Raw genomic sequence first — 16457 nt, 5'->3', positions numbered from 1 at the left:
CTCCAGAGCTGCACTCACTATTCTGCTGCTGGTGCAGTCACTGTGTACATACATGACATTACTTATCCTGTACTGATCCTGAGTTACATCATGTATTATACTCCCAGAGCTGCACTCACTATTCTGCTGCTGGCGCAGTCACTGTGTACATACATGACATTACTTATCCTGTACTGATCCTGAGTTACATCCTGTATTATACCCCAGAGCTGCACTCACTATTCTGCTGGTGGTGCAGTCACTGTGTACATACATGACATTACTTATCCTGTACTGATCCTGAGTTACATCCTGTATTATACTGCAGAGCTGCACTCACTATTCTGCTGCTGGTGCAGTAACTGTGCACATACATGACATTACTTATCCTGTACTGATCCTGAGTTACATCCTGTATTATACTCCAGAGCTGCACTCACTATTCTGCTGGCGCGGTCACTGTACATACATGACATTACTTATCCTGTACTGATCCTGAGTTACATCCTGTATTATACTCCAGAGCTGCACTCACTATTCTGCTGCTGGTGCAGTCACTGTGTACATACATGACATTACTTATCCTGTACTGATCCTGAGTTATATCCTTTGTTTATTATACTCCAGAGCTGCACCCACTATTCTGCTGCTGGTGTAGTCACTGTGTACATACATGACATTACTTATCCTGTACTGATCCTGAGTTACATCCTGTATTATACTCCAGAGCTGCACTCACTATTCTGCTGCTGGTGTAGTCACTGTGTACATACATGACATTACTTATCCTATACTGATCCTGAGTTACATCCTGTATTATACTCCAGAGCTGCACTCACTATTCTGCTGCTGGTGTAGTCACTGTGTACATACATGACATTACTTATCCTGTACTAATCCGGAGTTACATCCTGTATTATACCCCAGAGCTGCACTCACTATTCTGCTGCTGGTGCAGTCACTGTGTACATACATGACATTACTTATCCTGTACTGATCCTGAGTTACATCCTGTGTTATACCCCAGAGCTGCACTCACTATTCTGCTGCTGGTGCAGTCACTGTGTACATACATGACATTACTTATCCTGTACTGATCCTGAGTTACATCCTGTATTATACCCCAGAGCTGCACTCATTATTCTTCTGGTTACTGCTATGTACATACTGCTATATACTCTATTAATTTACAGATCTAGCTTAGGATTGCTTTATCCCCCATGTACTGCAGTGTGTAGAATCTGGTAACATATGAATGTTTATTCAGGGAGCACTTACGGTAGTAATGATGGGAGTTGTTGTAACTACCATCAGCTCATCATTCAGTACACTGTGGCAACATGTGGCTTCCTACCTCCAGATGGGTTTACAGTGCGCAGCTCTGACATCATAAATTATAGGGTTCATTATTTGTGTCTGATGATGGGTTGCGCTAGTAATGAGCTGCGGTTCTGCTAACGTGGAGACGACTGGGGAGGCGTCCATGAACGGAGAGCTTACATCTGCTGTGACGATGCCGAGGATCAATGTGAATATCACTGGGTCAGGACAAGTTTATAACATTTACTTGAAAACCATAGTAAACTGGAGAGGTCTGGCTATGCAATCCAGGGTTAAAACTACTTGTTGCACTACGAAAGACCATTTTATCCCTCCTGACTCCTTCATCAATGTGAATGGAGTCATGTAGCACCCAAGTTGCAATGTAATTTCATTAACTTCCATTAGGGGTAATAAGTCATAGCCATAGTCGCTGCTAAACCTTAACATTAGCAGTGCTATAATTTACCATCCACAAAGCTGTCTGATAACCTTCCCCTACAGAGCTGTTGTACTTCTCTCTGACACTAGGGGGCGCTATGTTCACTGAAGGATTTACTTTCATTGTAGTTCCAGGGCAGTGATGGCTAACCTATGGCACTGGTGCCGGAGGTGGCACTCGAAGCCCTTTCTGTGGGCACTCAGGCCATCACCAGAGAGGACTCCAGGTATCTTCCTGCAGTCCCAGACAGCCCAGGACTTGCTGTGCACAGAGCTATTTTAAAGTGACAGCTCTACCTGGGACTATTTTCTGCTTCATTGGTGTCCTCAGGTGCTGGTATCAATGAAAACTGTGACAGAGAAGGGAGTATAAATCACAAATTACATTTCTGTGTTGGCACTTTGCGATAAATAAGCGGGTCTTTGTTGTAGTTTGGGCACTAGGTCTCTAAAAGGTTCGCCATCACTGTTCCAGGGAATAGAGCCCCCTAGATGTCTGGGGATATCTTCCCATTGAATAATGAGGCATACAGTGGAGTTATGGAGATACATTGTAACACCTCCCAGTGGAAGGGGAGGGTAAAATGGACATGGGATAACCTTGTGTAATGATTTTACCACAAACCGCTATAATTCAGCTGATTAAAATCTTGTGGCGCCTCCTAAGCAGTTAATGTGGATTGAGCATATGTCTGCCTGGCAGCGGGCACTGGGCAGGTGTTACTACTATCAGGTCCTGGCAGCACACACAGGCCTCAGTGTAAGTGTCAGATGTGAATCATATGGTGACTCCTCTCACTGTATGATCAGGGATTGGGGGGTTCTGGGGTACCGGGGTTTAAGCAGCATCGTCTGACACTGGCCATGATTTTGTGGTGATGTTGGCGTCTGATGTTTGGGATGTATTCGGATCAGGGGATGTGTTGGAAGCAGGAAAATTGGCAAGCGTGCGGATATAGTTGACACGGGACATTATGTGATGGCGAATACTGGATGGAAACATCTCCAAAACCACAGACCAGGAAAGTTGTGACAATGTACTGAGTACCCAAGAAAGTTTATAGAAAGTTTGCATGGCATAACCTGCTGATCAGTAAGGTTCTGATTACAGGATCCCTATGGATAACAACAATGTGGGTCCTTTTACCTAAATTTTCCATGGCTCCATTAATTCTCTAGGGCTCTGTAGGATATGGTAGTGCCATAGAGAGTGGACCTGCCGAACCTACCAACTGGGGGAGAGGAACCATTCTCATGACCTGTGGATAAGGAATAAACCCTCCCGCCGCGCAGTACTATTACGTTGCATGTCGGGAAGGGGTTAAAGGGGTCTTCCAGCTTCTTAATACTAATGACCTATACATAGGATCAGCCTCAAATATCAGATTTTGGGTCCAACATGCATGGCCCACACCAACCAGCTCTTGCTGAAATTCAAACAGGAATGCATCAGTCTGAACAACAGCTCCATTCTCTTTGTAGTGGCTGAGCTGTGTTACTGCCGCTCAAAACCCATTTACTTTGGTAGGAAAAGAAAGTAAAAATGCTATAGATTATTCGTTAGTGTAGACGTGAAGTGAGGGCACGGATGGTACGTGTAGCCTATTTATCCTCATCCTCCTTGAAATTATATTCTCCAGAATGTTCCTCTTTTGCAGAAGTTGCTGGATTTTTAGAGATATTTCTGTCCACCAGTAACTCCCCTCTTGTTCTCTATTCCATAGCCATCAGCAGATAAATAATAACGGAGCCCTGCGCTGCGGGAAGCTGATGGCTTATCGGTGTCCTGTGCGGCCATTAGTCTCCTGGGACTCTGCGTTCTGGTCTCTGCTGAGCCACAAAGTCCCCCTCATCTTATTTTTGGATCTGCGTAATGTTAGAAGTTTTAAGACTCGGCACCAGCTGCGATAAAAGAAGAAAAAAAAGCTTTTTGCATGGGACATTAGTATGCAAGGCCCATAGATAAAGCGATTAATTAAGCAGGGGTGGGGGTGTATGCAAATACTGGCCTTCTTTATCTGACAGAAGTTCTTCACAAACGTGCAAGACTTCAATGGACGTTTCAAGTCTTGTGGGAGGCGAATCTGAGGGCGGAACATGTCTGCTTCACGTGGTTACATAAAGGTCTGAGGAGAGGACGGAGAGGAAATTCATACATAATATGTAATACATTGGGTAAGACATACGTCATCCTAGAAATGGCTCTTATACATGTGTGCCAGTGTCTTGTGCAGAAATGGCCATCATTTGGAAGGCAGCAGTGCAATTGGGTTTGCAACACTCTATCTGTGGTTGCTTCTTACCAAGAACAGCACCATGTATTATACAGTGGCATTTCCTGATCCTCCAGTACCATTCTTGCTCATTAGCATAATTTTAAAAGTGTATTTTAGAAGGAAAACTGTCATGGATAATAAATATAAGAAGATTCCTACTGTCACAGTGCCTGAATTTATAAGTGATGTCCCTGGTTTATCACTTTGAAATGCGGAGTTCACGAAAGTACATTGTCTGACGATCATGCACTGTGTTGTGATTCACTAAGATCGTGCGCCCGATATCTTGCATGTGTTGCTTCCCCGCTCAGGTCCCCGGAGTTCGCCTTCTTCTTCCTGGTGCATGTAAGTGCATTGTTCTTGCGACACAATTTAAAAGTTAAATCCTGCGCTCAGTCTAAATCAGTCGGATCGTCCGACGACCCGCCCCTCGAGACTGTAGGGACCTGTAGACCGGACGGCCCCCCACCTCCTTTAGTTACTGCCCAAAAGAGAGGGGCCAATCGCCTCCTTCTGCATCCTTTAACATTAAATAAAATCCCCCTACAGTCCCCCGCCCCTTCTCTATTTGATTTGGGACTAGTGATTTCTGTCACATGAAAGCCAGCGCAGCTGCACCACAATCCGATCAAGTGCGGCACAATCCCCAGTTAAATACCTGTCCCAGCAGCGCATATCCCGAAAATGCCGGTAAAACCGAAAGTGCGGCTGTGGACCCTTAGTAAATAAGGACCAGTGTGTGAATGCAGCCCAAGGATACATAAAAGATAACATCCTAGAAAACCCCTTTAAATTTGTTTACCACCTTTTTGTGCCAATAAATAGCTATAGCTAGTTTAGTAAATTCCTACATGTACAGAGAAAAGGAAGATCCCTCTAAGTCCTGCAGCAGGACTCCAGCTCTCCAGCATTCGGTGGACTCCACTCCGGGAATATTTTTATCAGTAGATTGCAAAGGACAAAGCCAGTCTTATAGGAAGGACAAAGCAATACAGATATGTTTATCTCCCACTGTCAGCGGCTGAGAGTAATCAGGGGGCGCAGGATGTGTAATAATCAGGAGCACAGATACTGCGGCCCCTCTGTTAACCATCAAACTGCCAGGAGGGGTCATTGTTTCCAGTCACCAGATTCTGTTATTGTCCTGTGCTTCTCAGTTACAATTATCGTTAATTTTTTGTAATCTTATTTTTCTTTTCTTTTTTTTACCTTTTGACTTTACTGGTCTTTGGTTTTCCCTGAATCATTACTTTAGATTAAATTGATAGTCACAAAGGTCATCTTATACATTGCAGGTGTAGAAAGAGATGTGGAATATGTAGAATTATATTAGCTGTGGCTAATATTGGTCATGGACAGCAGCTCTGGATGTGATTGGAGTATAATACCTCAAAATATGCAAAGGTTGTACATATTGTACAGTTACCCAGCTTGATATAGTGATCTAAAGGGAAACTGTCAGCAGGTTTGACCGTTGTGAAAAATGAATTCATATTCCAGGATATAGCATCTTCAAGTGTGAAGTGTCCTCACACTGCTGTGCACTTTTCTCTCTGTACTGCTGTATCAGGCTCTGGTTGTTTATTACAGTTTTTTTTTAGTGTAGACGATCCTCTATGCCAGTGCTGGCAAACCTTTTAGCAGCAAAGTGCCCAAAAAGCAACCCAAAATTTATTACGAGGTGCCAACCAAAAATTAAAGCAGTAACTTATTGCTCCCTGTTCTTCAACTTTCAGTTATATTGGCCTCCTGAGGACAGCAACACAGTAGAAAGATGGAAAATGTTAGCTTGTTTCTGAAAGCAGAATCTTTTAAGTTTTTTAACTTTTGGAACTGCAGGTAGATTCTTTGAGTCCTGTCTGATGTGCTGGGGCAATGGCCCGGGTGCCCACAGATAGGGCTCTGAGTGCCGCCTCTGGAACCAGTGCCATAGGTTCGCCACCACTGATCTATGCACATCATTGGTACACATAGTCTGTTACAATGTATCTCTGCAGGTACAATGTATCAGTCTAGGTCCGGCTCAGTTCTACAATACCTTTTCCTATGTTTCCCCCTTATGATGTTCCCATTCACTGACAGAAATCAGAGATTTTAAAAATGGTGAAACAAAATACTGTATAGCACAAAAATTATTAAAAGCAGACCAGGCTATCACTACGCAGGGAACTCCATGGGGTCACTTCGCCTTTGGGGGTCTCCTAATAGTCTCTGTGACAATAAGCGGGGTGGCAGTGCTCCATATTTCACCCAGAATGATCACTGTTTGTGTCTCTGATCATCGTCCTCTCTCAGCTTTTTCTGATCTTTTTACAATCCAGAACCATGTGTAAGCAATATCCAGCCGCCTCGCACACAGTAGTGCCACAATTATACCCCCTGATTAATGACAAGGCTGTACTATGCCCCCCGTGCCCGCTGTCAGCTGATATTGTCTGTGCGGTGCAGGCCCTGGCACAGTGCTGGCCGCCTGTGACTCCTCATCCCACATGATATGCCGGCGCAGGCAGATCTGTCTCCGCTTGTTTGTCTGCGGCTGATCTCCGTCGCTGGAAGCAATCCGACACTCTGTTTTCCCGCACACACAATTCTCTGTTATTTTATCTTACTGGGTTTAGACAATCACCAAGGAAATCTGTAAATATCTGCCGCACGTTGGCGGATTTTCATAGCGAATCCGGGAAAAAGCTGACTGTCTACAGGGTATATATATATAGTAACAGGCAGTCCTGTACTCCAACACAGATGAGGCCTGAATATTTCATATTCTAGATTGTCCGTTATCACAGAATAGGGGATAAGTGATCATTGGGGGGTCTGACTGCTGGGACCCTCAGAGAACAGGATCCTAGCAGTACCTTATGTAATGGCAGTGTCCGTACTGTGGCTCCATTCACTTCTGTGGGACTTCTAGGGTGGCTTTTACATAAAAGTTAATGGTGCACAACATTGATCTAAGGCAGTGGTGGCTAACCTATGGCACGGGTGCCAGAGGCGGCACTCAGAGCCCTTTCTGTGGGCACACGGCCCATCGCCCCAGCACAGCAGGCAGGACTTCCTGCAGTCCCAAGCCACTTAAAATCTTCTGCTTTCAGACATATTTTGATACTTACTTCGCTACTTGGGACTGTAAGAAGAGGGAAAATTAGTAGACAGGGCCTCCTGCTGGCCCCACGATTCTCTGTGTACAGAGGGACACTGAAGAAAAGCTAAAATGATGCAAATTGTCTATCTTTCTACTGTGTTGATGTCCTTAGGAGGCAAATATGATTGAAAATTGTTGAAGAACAGGGAGCAATAAGTTACTGCTTTAACGTTTGGTTGGCAACTCACGATAAATAAGGGGTGTTTTGGGTTGCAGTTTGGGCACTCAGACGCTAAAAGGTTCACCATCACTGATCTAAGGGGTCCCCCCCCCAGTCATAGCACCCCCAACAATCAGATGCTTATGGGAATAATCTATGAGTATCCAGTGATTGTAGAAGAGACATGCAACATCTGTAGTCTCATCGATGGAGAGACCTAGAGCCACATTATACAATGCAGCCGGGATAGTGAAGATATATGACTGCTGCCTGCACAGCCAGGCATCTGCTCAGCACATGAAGGTATCTAGGTCAGAAGGAAGAAACGCGCTGTATTACAATCTGACAACACATCTGTCCAGCCCAAGCCTAACCACTGTATAATGGAAAGTTACTGTGTACTATGCAGGATGCACCAGGGGTTCAAACTAGGTAATAGATCCAGTGCTGTAAACTATTTTCTATAACATTACACCAAATATACATGTATATCCCATAAAATACAAATTACATTACAAGAGTAAATTACATAGCAGCAGTCTATAGTCCTCTATGACGCTAGGTGTCCCTGCCTCCCCATGGGACTGTAGTCCTGTACATTTATCAGGCCTTTAATAAAGGAAAGTTGTTATGTGGGAAGACAGTGGCTCACAGCATCATAAATCATTAGATTTGTCCATAAAGTAACCCAAACAAATGCTTTGTGCCCCAGAGATTGGGGGGGGGGGGGGTGAAATCGTCAGGATGCAGATGCAATTCAAATCTATGGCAAAGCAGGAAGTATATAATGAGTTGCTCTGCCATTCAGAGTGGAGCTACGTATTAGGGGAATTCTGCTTGAAGGGAACCTGTCAGGAGAAATTGATCTAATAAAGCACTACCACTACATTGTCAAGCAGATTAACACCTTCCAGATGGTGTTTCTTAAAGTGGTGGCATCAACAACTTTGAAGTGAGGTGTAAAGGAAATCTATTATTAGCTTTTTTTGCATTATGAAGCAAACATACTTTGAGAATGTTGTAGCTACACTGATGCAGGATCAAACAGATGGAAAGACAGATGTTATAATGTAACAATTAACTTTATTTTAATATAATCAAACTAAATCATAAAATCAATTAAAATTCCCTCGATTGGGGAAAGAACAATTGAGCCCCCAGTGTTCAGCCTAAGTACAGAGTACATAGAAGGTGTGACAAACAATAGTACATAAATATAGGCATAAATATAAAGTGCTTAGTGAGGATAGTATGAGTCACATTACCAAAATGACGGATGCCGGGCTGAAGAGACCGGGGGGTCACAGGTGCCCCACGCGTATCGCCCGTCAAGATGTTAGCCACACTGATGCAGGATCATATCTTGGTTAATCCCTGAACTGGGTGGTTTTGCAGAAAAAAACAATGATAAAAATGATGATAATGAGGCTCTGTCGCTTCTGTGGCTGTCCCGGTGCACTGCTCCAGAGAATGATGTATTCACTGACAGGCAGAAGTAATCAATCCTTGCACCATCCCCCAGCTGCTGTGTATGAGTCATCCAGCTCAGGTTGATTAGTCCTGTCTGAACAGTTCATGTAGCTCTTTTATGCGCAGACGTCAGTCTGCACCCAGCTTTCCCAAGGTCCTGAATTTTATAATTGTTATTTTGAGCAAAATCACTCAGGAATTAAATAAGATATGTTTCTCCATCAGTGTAGCTACAGCATTCTCAAGGTATGTTTGAAAAACAAATGGTAGATTTCCTTTAAATTAGTTGTATAAAGTAACTGAGGCTGAGAGTTTAGCACTGAAGTCAAGCTCTCTTCTTGCCAGAATGCCCTGTTATAATTGACAGTCCTACATCCATGGACATCACTAACCAAGTCTCCTGAAGTCAGGTACGAGATGTCAATCACATCAGAAGAGCTTGACTGCTGGTTTATTTGTTCATTTTCTACTGATCTTATCTTTAACTTTGTTTGAGGCCCCACAAAGACCAAATCTTAACCTGGTAATGCTATAAATCCGGGTCCCCATAAGATATAGAATATAAGAAGAATATAAGTATCTATAACATTTTCTATGACTGTCCCATAATCCAGAATATCTGATAATCCTGCACCTCCCAGACCTTCTTGATCCTGGATTAGGGGATATATCTCCTATGTACTGCACATTAAGTGCTTTCCATGAGCTTCTCTCCACTGTCATTGTATGACACATCGTTTCGCGTCTGACCCTTGATCCTTGTGGAGTCTTCTCCGCTCCGGAGTCGGAGGAATGTTCCGTGCAGGTAATTTAATAAAGCAGCAATGATAGTAAGTGAAAGTACAGCAGAAAAGTGGGGCTGGTTTCTCAGCGTCTAACATCCTGATTAGAGGCTCTAAAAGGTCTGGAGTGATGAGAACGTCCTTCACTCAGGAAACATCTCCAGAAATTCTCCAGTAGCTGAAGATGTGGAATAATCAAAGGGAGGTCCAAGTGTAGGGAAGGAACATCTTGGATACTACAGAAATCAAGAGTTCTCTTCTGTCTAGATGATCAGCTGTTTCTTGCCATCTTTACATTGGAAAGTTGTATGACAAGCAGAATGATTGACACCCAACTTTCTGACTAGCGGTTCAGGGACAAAACTTTCCTCCATTCAGCAGTCTGGGAAATCTAGGTGACAACTCATCTAATGCAATCCTTAGGAGTGTAACTATAGAGGCAGCAGTCATACCAAGCCTGGGGAGCCCAAAACCAGAAGACACTAGTGATAGGGTCTCTTCTGATCATGTGCCATACCTGTTATTGATTGTGACAGCAGCTTTAATCATGTATTAGGGATTAGGTGTAGTAGTAGAAGCAGGACTGTGAAAAATTGATTTACATGCCTGGATATTAGCATTTGGGGTGTATCCTCACTGTATTGGGGAGCCTCATTTTGTTTTGAACATGGCAGACTTCTTTTTGATATAGTATTCAACTGCCATCCCCAATGCAGTGAGTTAAGAGCACAGCAGTGTGAAGTGCTCTTGAGCAGCTCAGTGCTAAAAGCAGAACAGTGTGAGCCCCCCCCCCCCAGTACAATCCTTAAATCCATCTTTAACAGTCCAGCTGCTACTAACAATACAATACAATCTAACACTGGCTGCGGTCTGCACGCCAATAGATTCCCTTTAAAGGAACCCTAATAGGGTAGATATGATGGTAGGTTGCCCCTCTCTTCTAATTAGTAGAAACAGAAAAAAACCTTATCTTATCTTTATGCAAATTATTGCCAGATACTACTGGGGCGTGGAGTAGCCTCACGAGGGAGCGGGAGCAAAGGCTACTCCACGCCCCAGTAGCCTGACACTCGACAATCTCCATCAGCTCCATAGATATGGATGGAGTAGAACGGACACACGAGGCCGTCTGCTCCACTCATCTCGGGAAGCGACAAGGGGTCTGACGGAGGTACCTCTGACCCCTTCGGACCCCCAGCGATCTGCAAGTTAGACTCTATCCATGGATACTTGTTTTGTGGGAAAACCCCATGAAGGTGTTTCATCCAGCTTTCTAGTCTCCTGAAAATTCTAAGAACGTAGGTGGAATCTTAGAATTTAATCTACAAAACAGATGAGCAATAAATTCTAATCTATTTCCCGTAAGTAGATAACATCATAGTAGGCGCCTGGCGCTCGTGATCTGCAGCCCACCCCTGGCCCATGTGTTACTGGAGCACTTGAAACAAACAGCTTAATGAAACAGATTGTTTATCTGTTGTGTAAATTATATTATCGCCACCGTGGGGACTAGGAGGGAAGCTCGGCAGCTCACTACTGAACGAGATCAGTCCCCCGAGCAAGGAAATGATTTACAGGTCAGATCTGCAATCTGCTTGTCTAATGCTCCACGAGCTCCAGGCGCCAGAGTCTTACATAAGACGATTGAGGTGACTCCATCCTGTCCCACATGATGGCTTTATTTGTAGTAATCAGGTCACATTGTTACTTTGTTTCTCTGTAATTCTCAGTAAGATTTTAAACAGCTTCCAATCTTTGCTATCCCTGTGTGGGCAGTCACCATCGGAAATGGAATCAACCTTGGACATTTTTTGCCTTTTAGGGAATTTTACATTATTATAATATAATTGACATTAATCAGAGGTCTCTGTCTTGGGGTGACCCTATTGTCACACACAGATGGTTACTAGTGATCGATGTAATCTGATGTCTCCACTCGATCCATCATCATTCACATAGAGATGGACCCTCCCGTGTGAGGACGCTACGAGGTGTTTTATCATCACTGCTCCATCTCTATTGATTAGATTTTTCCGTGTTATCCGTCCGCCTCCTGCGAGCTGATAGATGTATTGTAATGTCAAGCTGCCTCCATATCCAGCTGCAAGAAAACATTTACTTCATGTACAATTACTGAAGAGCTTGTGGCCATTCATCCCCGGCCGTTTTCCTATCATCCCCTTGTAAGTTCGCTTCTCCATCACTCCGGCTTTTATGTGTTTGATGGACTCGGCTCTGTAGTTCTGACAATGGGTGGCACACATCAGAGAAGACAGCATCGCTTCTACTGTCATATCTCTCTACTGACCAGCGGGGATTAACTCTGAAGTGAACGGGAAGCTGCAAAAATATTAGTCGCTATCACTGCATTCATGACATGGGCTTGTAAAAGGCCGCTGTGTACTGTGTATTATGGGGGATGTCATAAGGCTGAGTTTTCTTCATATGATAGGACTTACAGACCAACTTGTACCTTACCAAGACTAATAATAGTGGATGCCAACCCTGGCATTACAACATGCTAAGTTCAGATCCGGTTGCTCAGCGTTGGGAGTCTCTTCACCAAGCACAGCGCCTTACATTGGACAGTGGCAATGCTTGGTATTATAGCACAGTCTTTAAGGCTTTAGGCAGTAAATATATAGGAACATAACATCACAGGTCTGTTAAGCAGAGGTGGCGCTGATCGAGGCGGCATCACCACTAGCAGAAGACTTACCCCAGCTTATTACTGCACCACTGTATTTATAGTGTGATGTTTGTAGGTTACTAAACCTTGTGATTTCAGCACCATGGACAGAGAGCTGAGCTAAATGGCTATGTGACATACATAATTAGGCACCAGTATTAGTAAATATCCCCCAGGAAATTCATTAAATTATTCCAGAAGAAGAAATACAGGGCATTCCCATGAATGATCATTTAGAAGCCCCTAATAGCATTATAGGTGTTTGTACTGCAGTTAGTACTGTCAGGCAGAGAATATGCTGAATTCTATCTGGTATATATCCACTCAGTACTTTATGGCCGGACTGCTGGTTGAATCTACCTTGGACGGCTCTCTGCAAACTTTTTTTTTGAATCGGCAAGGGTTAAAGCTAGCAGGCTGCCTACTCTAAAAAATTCCCTGTGTGCGCTATCCTTATTTCTTGTCTGTGCTTCACTTACTATACATCTATACTTCTGATGTTTTAATATTTGGCTTACATTCTTGACTATTCTTCAGTGTATATGATTTTGTACATAATATGCTATCTCTGTTGTGACCCGGATTTTCACTCTCTCCTTTGTGTTATCTGTTTGTCTGTCTTGTTAGGAGTTCACACATTGGTGAAGGGAGGGGTCTTTGTGGTTGTCCCGTATATACTAGGATATGCAAAGGCACAGGCAGGGGGGGGGGGGCTTGTGTTTAAGGGCTCACTGTCCCCATTACAATAGTACAAGGCAACTTTTTCTCTCTTGAAGTATAAGAATGACAACCATCATTGTCAAGGACAGGATGACTGAGATGACCCCTACAGATCCATTGATGGTGGCATCTTGGAATTGAATAGAATATTATGCTTTATGAATGTTTCCTTCAATGTTCTCCATGACACATCCGGAAGCTTCCATCCTGCTTGTGATGGGTTGTAAGAGTAGAGCGCTCGTTTTCTCCTTCTAAGAGGTTTTTCCAATTTCACGCCCATTGTAAAAGAGGCTGAATCGCCTCTTGCTTGTTATACCCACCTCAGTGTTCTCAGCCTCTTCATGTGTCAGACGACTCTTCTCTTCAAGTTTTCAACCCCACTTGAAAACTCATCATCTTTTTCTTAGAAAATGCAGCATAACCATAAAATGACTAATTATGACGGATCTGACTGTAGCTGCACTTGACCTCAAGAGCTTGCACTTGTTAATTAATGTACTTCCACTTGTGCACCATCTGTAATTCTCTCATTAAGGCGGTGGGCTGTGGAACAGTGTGTCCAGGACGGGAGAACATGGGGGTCATGCTCACTGGGGTTACCAAGTTGTCTTGTAATTATTGTAAGTGCAGATGCTACACCCACTGCGGAGGCTCGGCTAATCATCCCAAAACACAGAGTCATATCTCTATACCCTGGAGGGTAAGGTTTTCTTCTAGATTATACTTTAACATTGAAAACATATTCCATTATTAGAGAGTAAAGTGCTTTATAACTAGCCCATGGTCTTCAGCTTTCCCATAGGTTTCTTCAGCATTTCAAGATCACTGCTTGCTGTTATTTGATACCAACAGGCTAAAATCCCATCCTCATTTATTTAATCCAACAGATGAGAGTTTAAGTTCAGATGGGACTTTATCCTGATACATTTTCCCAAAACTGATACATTGTAGAAGGAAATATTGAGTTGATGACAAGTGGTGTATGAGCAGTGTTAACCATGCAGTACTGTAAACAGTGTTAGGTATTGTCCCTGGAGAGATGTGTAGTCATGTCTTTGTGTGTGTTGTTAGTAGCAGCAGAACTGTGAAATATAGAGTTATATTCCAGGATTATATCCAAGCATAGTAGAACCATGCCTAGGATATTGCAGCTTCCTTCATTTCGATCCTGTATTGATGGCCTATCCTAAGCTTAGTGACCCTGAATTTTCTTGTACGATTGGATAACATAGAAAAGGCCCTTTACATCCTTCCTTCTCAGTCTATTACACTGTAACATATTAGCGGCTAGCAATGTTCTCCTTAAACCCAGTGAAGATAATCAATGCTGTCATTGTGTGCTGTGGATATGGATTAGGCAGCCTCATTGAAGTGGATTGGACCTTGGATGATGTGTGTGTCGTATCGGTGGCGGTTAATGCATTTACATACATGACTCATGATACTATAAATACACAGAAATCGGAGCATCTGTCTAAAGACGTAGCAGAAGACTGAGATCACCCCCAGCTTAGATTCTGCGCCTCAGTATTTTTAGGTGACGTTTCTGTATTTCTGAGCCATGTGATAGATTTCAGCACCAAGGACAGCGGGAGAGCGGAGTGTCTATTCAGAATATGCATCACAGGGGACACATTTGCTAAAAACAATGCAAACTCCATTATGTGTGCAAGGGGCGCCAGATTCAGGATTTCTGGAGCCCGTCCTTCATGAATCTGGCGCCCCCTGCACTGCCCCGATGGAGTGCACCAACTTTTTTTTGGTGCATGTTTAAGATCATGTGACACCCTTCAGTCGGACTTTGCATGTTAAGTGTGGCGCCGTGCCACAAAAGGCTCTTTGGGGCATATATGGGGCGCGGACACTTCTTAAATCACCCAAATAAAACAGCTGTAAAATGCAGAATACAAGTCATAGAATATATGATTATATACAACGGACTTTTAATTTATGCAAAGTTTAAAGTTTTGATGATTTCCTTTAGATGTCCCCTGTATCCGCAGACAGTATCTACATCATATACCAGGGCTGCAATGTGACCAGAGACCAGGCTATGTGCCCCTCGTATGAGGCCACTGCTCAGGTTTTGTCTTTTTAGCGTTTGTTTCTTGTTAGCCAGAATTGGTTTCAGGCAAAGCACGAGGAACGTAATTAAAACTTTGACAGGTCTGAGGTCAACTCTAAAGTGTTCTCTTCTCCCTCGCCATCTGCTGATGAATTTGACATCTGTATTTTGAAAAATCCTGTTTTCTTATGGACATGAAATGTAATTACCTGCAGAGTATTACTGTAACAGAAGGGAAATCCAGACTCGCAGAGGCCTCCGAAAGAGGGACGGGGGTCGGGGAGGTCAGCGAAACATTCACACACCGATAGTAATGAGCACTAATGAAGTCGCCACAATGTTACCGGCAATCTATACGTCCTGGATGACAGCCAGCTCCTGGGAGAAGAGGACTGGAGGAACTGGAAAACGTTTAATAAGCACAAGAAAGACGTCTCAATTATTTCACCATCGATCCTTGACCATCGTGCAGCAAATGCACTAAGATTAATGTTAGTAAATACAGAAGGACAGTCAGCAGAATGGATACTATGTTTAGAGACACGCTGCAACTTTGTATCTTTGTATCACCATAAATAGTGATACATGGGAATGGATGACTATTGTATAAGATACCTGGGAATTGTGTTATCTTCTTAACCACTTTAATAGGCATTGTCTAAAAGGAGAGCTACCTGGTGTTCAACGTTTAACCTCTATTCAGGACTCTGAACCTCACTGAAGGGAGACCACACGATCACTACCTCTTGATTCTGGGTTGTATACCTGTCAGAATGGGGCTTTGGGAGACTGGTGCAATGCAATAGGGGTTTCAATCTTATGGCAACCCATTAAAGGAAATCTACCATCAAAATAAAGCATGGATAAACCAGGGGAACTTTATCATAGATTCAGGCACTATTTGTTACGCATGGCCTCCCTTTCTTCTAAAATCGACTTTTAAAATGATATTAATGAGGCAGAAGGTCTCCTGGAGGCATTACCAGAGCCCCTCTTTGCTGCAGCTTCAAAAGGCTGCTACACTGTGCAGGAGTAGTTCCCCCTTCCCGCTGTGTGCTGGGACAGCAGGGGGAGTGTTAGACAGTGTAACAGCCTGTGAATCTACATGGAGGAGCTTTGGTTGCAACCCCAGAGTTCTTCTGGCTCATTAGCATAATTGTAAAAGTTGATTTTAAAAGGAAAGAGGCCATGGATAACAATATAAGAAGATTACCACAGTCATGGTGCCTGTATCTACAGGGAAGTGTCCATGGTTAATCATGATGGATTTAATGGTAAATTTCCTTTAAATAAACCTTTGTCATTTTTTAAATAAGGTAAATATATTCAAAGTAACCAAACTGCAAAAATAAACCCAAGGATTTATAAAGCTGAATTTTAGAACAAGTGTTTATAAATGATAATGCGTTC

The 16457-nt window shown here is 43.3% G+C and overlaps 1 protein-coding gene across 4 annotated transcripts in view; it reads left to right on the top strand.

Annotated features, from left to right (window-relative positions):
- IGSF21 (immunoglobin superfamily member 21) overlaps nt 1-16457 on the top strand; it is a 430456-nt gene that overhangs the window by 266364 nt on the left and 147635 nt on the right. The window lies entirely within an intron of this gene.

Source organism: Engystomops pustulosus, chromosome 6, assembly GCF_040894005.1.
Source record: "Engystomops pustulosus chromosome 6, aEngPut4.maternal, whole genome shotgun sequence".
Lineage (NCBI taxonomy): Eukaryota > Metazoa > Chordata > Amphibia > Anura > Leptodactylidae > Engystomops > Engystomops pustulosus.
This window is presented reverse-complemented; position numbering and strand designations above follow the sequence as displayed.